This window comes from Siphateles boraxobius, unplaced genomic scaffold, assembly GCF_051911475.1.
Source record: "Siphateles boraxobius isolate OS27281-9 unplaced genomic scaffold, OSU_SipBor_1 12, whole genome shotgun sequence".
Lineage (NCBI taxonomy): Eukaryota > Metazoa > Chordata > Actinopteri > Cypriniformes > Leuciscidae > Siphateles > Siphateles boraxobius.
In genome coordinates, this window is record NW_027508722.1 from 26377401 (window position 1) to 26384721 (window position 7321).

The window sequence follows — 7321 nt, forward strand, 5'->3', positions numbered from 1 at the left end:
CTCTGGACATAACACAAGACACTCCTCTTTATTGAAAAATTGTGATACACATAAACTTGTATGATGCTGCTTTAGTCTCTGACCCTACCTCATCCCATTATAACCAGTCTTTACCCATTTTAACCTATCTCATCTAATGCTGTGATCATGTCCATATTTTTTAAACTCAGATGTTTATCCAACCCCCAGAGATTCTGACCAATTAGGTATCGTCTTTGGTTCAGGGTGTGACTATTTCTCCTCCTCTCACATAAATTACATGCTATCGGATTAGTCACATGGTCTCTTAACTTTCCAGCTCTAGCCGGGTATGATTTTATGAGAGTAATATACATTTTACATGGATTTGATCCATACCATAATTCAAGAAATCATTCACACACATAGAAAACAAGACATACCTCCAATAAACCATTCAATAGTAACAATTGCATGAATTATATGTGATCTAAGCATAATAGTCACATATGTACTGTATATAGGTTGTAGACATGATATAGAATTATGCAGTTGATCAATGTTTTATTATAAGTCTGTCTAGCATTGTTTTGGATTGATCTGATGCATTTTGATATGTAAAGGCAGTCTCTGTGGATTTTAAAGAGGATTTCAGTCCTGCAGACTCAAAAAGAGGTCTCACAAGGATGTCTGATTTAGGCCTCTGTCTTGGGAATCAACCCCCCTTTGGCGTTAACTCATGAGTTTCATTGTGAGATTCAAGATGTACCCTATCTGAACCCATTTGTCTTGGTTAAACTGACTAAAGTGGACAATGCTCTTCCTTTAGTTTGGGACCATCTCTTACAAGCGTGCATTGTCTTAATCCTGCTTAGCTATGGAGTTTCTAGATTGGCTGACACCAAAATGACAGGAGTGTTGACTCGGACTGTCTGTGGAATTCTGCTTCTTGGTTAGTTTGAACGAGTCATTGCTCTCTGATTCACTCTCAGTTCCTAGTCCTACACTGGATACAAACAAGAGACGAGCAATAGCTTTATTCCAAAACCTATTTACAGGGTTCCCACTCAACTTTTTGAACAGTGAAGTTTTCCAGTCATTTGTGATCACTGGCATTGTTGGGGAAAGTTACTTTTAAACATAGTGCATTACAATAAACTAATGAACTAATTGCAATACTTAGTTACTTTTTTATGGAAAGTAATGCATAACGTGAATTTTGCTCATCTGGACTGGGCTTGCTTGTTTGTTTGTTTTTAATAATAACAACAACAACAACAATGACAAAAAGTTCTATTTTTGGCAAATGGAAAGGCCCTTTAAGTGAAATGAATGAGCCTTAGGCTGAAGGAAATGCAAACTGTAAGCAGCTGAGGGTTGAAGTAGGCTAGTTGACGCGCTTATCGTGGCCGCTTTGTTCGGTTCAGAAATAATGTAACAGGAGTTCAAGTTCTGATTTCTTCTCTGTCGTGAGAGATATGATTTATTGTTACACAAGGTCTTCATTATCCATAACAGAACAATATTCCATCTTCATCGACACTGTCACAATATCAAGCATACAGCCACAGCCTTGGTGGCGGTCAAAAACTTGTTGGCATTTCCCCCTCTGGCAACACCTGTGTCTGATTACACCTACACTCCTAAGTAAATGAGCCCCCAATTAGCTACGCTATGACTCTAGTACCACCTACTGGCCAAACCTGGACATAAACATTGAAATGGCTCTTACACAACCGGCCTTAATTGGAATGGTAAGGGTAAAAATTCCGATACCCAACGTTTCCAAAAAAGCTCAGCAATATACTGAACTTGCTTCCATTTGCGTTTTAAATACAAGTCATGTGGCTCAAACAATCCTGGCGGCAATGATGGATTTCCTTTTATCAGAAGAATGTGGTTGGCAGTACGTGGCTCCAAATCATTTGGATCGTCGGAGAGTTTGGTAATAGGCCGATCATTTAGGATGGCTTCAGCTTCACACATAACTGTATGAAGCCCATCATCGTTCAGGGTCTACTGTTGAAGAACTGAACTTAGAATCCTTCTAATCATGCGGATAACCCGCTCCCAAACCCCACCATGATGTGAACCTGCTGGAGGATTAAAGCTCCACTTAACTCCCCTTTGCCGCAGAGCTCCCTGAATTCTTCCATGATCCAAAGCTGCGAGAGCCTCTCTTAGTTCTCTCTCCGCTCCTATAAAGTTGGTTCTATTGTCAGATAAAATACAAGCAAATTGACCTCTTCTACAGATGAAACGTTGCAGAGCATTGATACTGTACATGCATCAGTGTTCAAAGAGTCAGCCACTTCAAGATGGATTGCTCTGCTTGCCAGGCAGGTTAGTATCATGCCATAGCGTTTGGCTGTACCACATCCTTTCCTCACTGTAATTGGGCCGAAATAATCAATGCCAACGTTGGTAAATGGTGGCTTGTCAGGAAGAATCCTTTCCTCTGGCAAATCTGCCATCTTTTGTTCCTGCATCTTTCCATTATATTTCTTGCAACAGAAACATTCTGTAATGACTTTTCTTACAGCGGAGGTGGCCCTAGTGACCCAATACTTCTTCCGCAGTGTTGATAGCGTGTGATTCCGACCACTATGGCCCTGCTGCTGATGAATGTGCCTGAGGATGAGAGTGGCCACATTTTGATCCTTGGAGAGGATTAGCGGATGCTTCATCGACTCTGGCAAGGAACTTCTAGTCAGGCGCCCTCCAACTCTGAGAAGCCCATCATCCAAGCGCAGTTCCAACCTGTGGATTGTACTACGCCTGCTCATAGTAGATTTCCCAGCTGACAACATGCCCATTTCCTCTCCAAATCTCTGTTGCTGACAATATCGAATGATATCCAGCCCAGCTCCCAAAAGGTAATCTATGAACAAAATTTGCCGTCCAGGTTTGTCCTTGAACCCTTGCCTCCTCCGTGGCACATTATTGTCTGTGCTCTGCTTACCAGCAACAGCAGCTTTCTCCTCCCTCCTCCTGTAGCTTTTTTCCAACAGAATGGTTTTCCATTTAAGTAACCAGGCTACTGCCACCTTGAGCTTACTCCAGCTACTCCAAAGTAGGTCAGTAACCGGTTTGTGGCAACATGTGAGCCATCAACAGACACAACATTCACTGTGTCTTCCTTCTTGACCTCCTGATCATCTGCAGGAGGCAGCCTTTCAAGACAGCCTTTCTCTCTCCAAAGTTCCTAGCTGAGTCCGGGGCAATGGTGGTGGCAAAGTGGTTTCCTTTAAATCTTTTGGCTGGCTGCGACTTCAGCCTGTCGACCTTAGCACCAACTGTTCCTGGTGCTGGGTCCCGAATATCGCCAAACAAAGGGTCTGACAGATAATGGACATGTTTCTCAATGAATGCCACCAAATCTTTGAACAGAGCTCCGTTCAGATGTATTGCTCCCTCAGCTTGAATGGGAGCTTAGACATGACTGCTGCTCGTCATGTCCAACTCCTGTATATATTGTATGTTCCCCATGACATTACAGCATGAGCGCAGAAAAAGTGAGTAGGCCTGCAGTACATGGACATCTTCTGCTCTTATAGGCGGCCATGCCAAAACTTTTTCCATATATGCAGAGGCAACTTTATACTCGTTGCCGAAGTGTTGTTTAAGCAGCTGCTTTGCTTTAACATAACCTAGATCAACTGTCATATGCTGGCAGCTTCGTAGCAGTTCCCGTGGCTGTCCTCTTGTGAATTGTTCCAGGTAATATAAACAATCACCTTGACTGACCTTATCCTCCACTGCCTGCTCAAATGCTCGCTTAAAAGAAATATATTGAAGAGGATCCCCATCAAATAAGGGAATCTCTCTTGCAGGCAATAACATGAAACGTTGCTGTTGGACCAATGCAGTAGTTATTTCGTTTTGCCTTTCCATTATGGAATAGATGTTCCCCCGTTGCTGTTCCTCTACTGGCTGAGCATTGAACAGGTGGGGTCCCAAAGGTTGTGATGGTACAATATGGTGATCGTCCATTTGAGAACCAATCCTCTGGTTTAGACCAGCCTGGCTTTGTTGACTAGCCTGCTGAGTTAGCATAGCTGTAGGTTGTGGATTGCCTATTGGAGGTGACCAATCCTTACCCTGCTGTGCTTTGTGGTGGTTTACAGGCCTGTATTCCTTTGCCATAGGATTGAGCTCGTTAACAGTTGCCATTCTTTTGCTTTTACTCATGTAAGAACTCATTCCATTAGATGTGGTGTTAACAATGTCAGAGGCAGAGGCCAGCACTTCCAACTTGGCATTGGAGGCTTGGCTCCGGGCCAGCTGGGTCAGCACCGCCGCGTCCTCTCACCGATGCTGGGCTAAGCGGGTGGTCTCCGCTGACTCCGATTCAGCCTGTCCTCTCGTCGGGTTCCGGTCTGTATCAGCCTGTCCTCTCGCCGGGTTCCGGTGTGTGACACAGCTGGGCAGATACGCAATGAACAGCTTTCAGATGACCGGTTTCCAGCGGCCACTCCGCATGGCTTTAACGGTGAACATCTAACTCCACACGCAACAATCTTCCAGCTTCATAAAGCCTAGTTTTTGACTTTGTGTAACCGCTAAGCCTAAGAGTTACGCAGAGGGTTGAAGTAGGGTAGTTGACGTGCTTACCGTGGCCGCTTTGTCCGGTTCAGAAATAATGTAACAGGAGTTCTGTCGTGAGAGATATGATTTATTGTTACACAAGGTCTTCATTATCCATAACGGAACAATATTCCATGTTCATCGACACTGTCACAATATCAAACATACAACCACAGCCTCAGTGGCGGCCTGCTCATAGGCCCCTCTGGCAACACCTGTGTCTGATTACACCTACACTCCTAAGGCCCTGTTTACATGAGAACGCTCGCGGGTGAAAACGTAAAAATATTTTATCAGATGTGCCTTTCGTTTACACGGCGACGGCGTTTTTGGGGCTTAAAAACGCAAAAAAGTGAAACCACCCTCCAGAGTGGAAATCTTTAAAACGCTCCACCGTCGCGTTCCCGTCTAAAAGGGTAAAAACGCAAATCTGCTCACAGTGGCTCTCGTTGCGTACGCGTTTACGTCACAGGCATGCACCATTACAGGAAAATAACAACCAACATGTCGGATTATTTCCATACGTCGGACCTTCAAGTTGCCCTAGCACCTCTGATAAATGTACAAGAGTCTTTTTCCTGTTCGCTTTGTTTGCTTTTGATTTTGCGCTACTAGGGAGAGAAGTTGAAGGAAAGTTGTACGCAGGCGCGTGGACTTGGTGTTGTTGTGTGGCAGTGCTTCACATTGCCCCCTAGCCGCCTGGAGTGCATACTACATCGAATTTCACACACTTTTGTGTCACCATATGCACGCAGATTCCCCTCTCCGTAACGCTCATAACGCTCGTCTAAACGCAGAATAAAAAGTGATAACGCAACGCCACTTTTGCGTTTTCTCTTCAGATTGTTTCGTGTAAACATATCCTTAGTAAATGATCCCCCGTTAGCTATGCCATGACCCTAGTACCACCTACTGGCCAAACCTGGACATAAACATTGAAATGGCTCTTACACAAACAAACCTTTTAGCCGTGCTGCCATTCTGGACCACAAAAAAAAGGACACAGTAGAAGAAAGTTCAACAGTTTTATTAAAGTCATTTTAGCTTTTTAGAATGAATGAATTGGATCTTCATGGGAAATAGTTGAATTGGTTAATAAAGTGAGATTAAATACATAAAGTATTTTTGTGTAATTTAACATTTAATTATTGTAGATTTGCATAAAATTCACATTTAGTCTAGAACTACAACAACCATCATGACTCACACAACTGCACTTATTTCCAATTTCTCTCAACATGGGGACAGAAAAGCTTTCAGGCAATAAAGGGAAACACAGTAACTTGTGTTACTTGTTTGAAAAAGTAACTCAGATATTTCCATGTAAATTTTAAAGTAGGCCTATTGTGTTACTTTTATAGTTGAAAAAGAAATCTGATTTGTGTTACCCCAACATTGATTACTGGGTAAGGATGTTTGATATATACTGTATATATATATGTATATATATATATATATATATATATATATATATATATATACTCACCTAAAGGATTATTAGGAACACCTGATCAATTTCTCATTAATGCAATTATCTAATCAACCAATCACATGGCAGTTGCTTCAATGCATTTAGGGGTGTGGTCCTGGTCACGACAATCTCCTGAACTCCAAACTGAATGTCAGAATGGGAACGAAAGGTGATTTAAGCAATTTTGAGCGTGGCATGGTTGGTCCCAGACGGGCCGGTCTGAGTATTTCACAATCTGCTCAGTTACTGGGATTTTCACGCACAACCATTTCTAGGGTTTACAAAGAATGGTGTGAAAAGGGAAAAACATCCAGTATGCGGCAGTCCTGTGGGCGAAAATGCCTTGTTGATACTAGAGGTCAGAGGAGAATGGGCCGACTGATTCAAGCTGATAGAAGAGCAACTTTGACTGAAATAACCACTCGTTACAACCGAGGTATGCAGCAAAGCATTTGTGAAGCCACAACACGCACAAACTTGTGGTGGATGGGCTACAACAGAAGACCCCACCAGGTACCACTCATCTCCACTACAAATAGGAAAAAGAGGCTACAATTTGCAAGAGCTCACCAAAATTGGACAGTTGAAGACTGGAAAAATGTTGCCTGGTCTGATGAGTCTCGATTTCTGTTGAGACATTCAGATTCAGAATTTGGCGTAAACAGAATGAGAACATGGATCCATCATGCCTTGTTACCACTGTGCAGTTTGGTGTTGGTGGTGTAATGGTATGGGGGATGTTTTCTTAGCACACTTTAGACCCCTTATTGGGCATCATTTAAATAACACGGCCTACCTGAGCATTGTTTCTGACCATGTCCATCCCTTTATGGCCACCATGTACCCATCCTCTGATGGCTACTTCCAGCAGGATAATGCACCATGTCACAAAGCTCGAATCATTTAAAATTGGTTTCTTGAACATGACAATGAGTTCACTCTACTAAAATGGCCCCCACAGTCACCAGATCTCTCAACCCAATAGAGCATCTTTGGGATGTGGTGGAACGAGAGCTTCGTCCCCTGGATGTGCATCCCACAAATCTCCATCAACTGCAAAATGCTATCCTATCAATATGGGCCAACATTTCTAAAGAATGCTTTCAGCACCTTGTTGAATCAATGCCACGTAGAATTAAGGCAGTTCTGAAGGCGAAAGGGGGTCAAACACAGTATTAGTATGGTGTTCCTAATAATCCTTTATGTGAGTGTACATGTTTTTTTTTCTTTTCTTTTTCCATAACTTTACAGGCCTGATATACTTCACCCCGGGGAGAAAAAAATGTAGGCCCTACTTATTTTGTT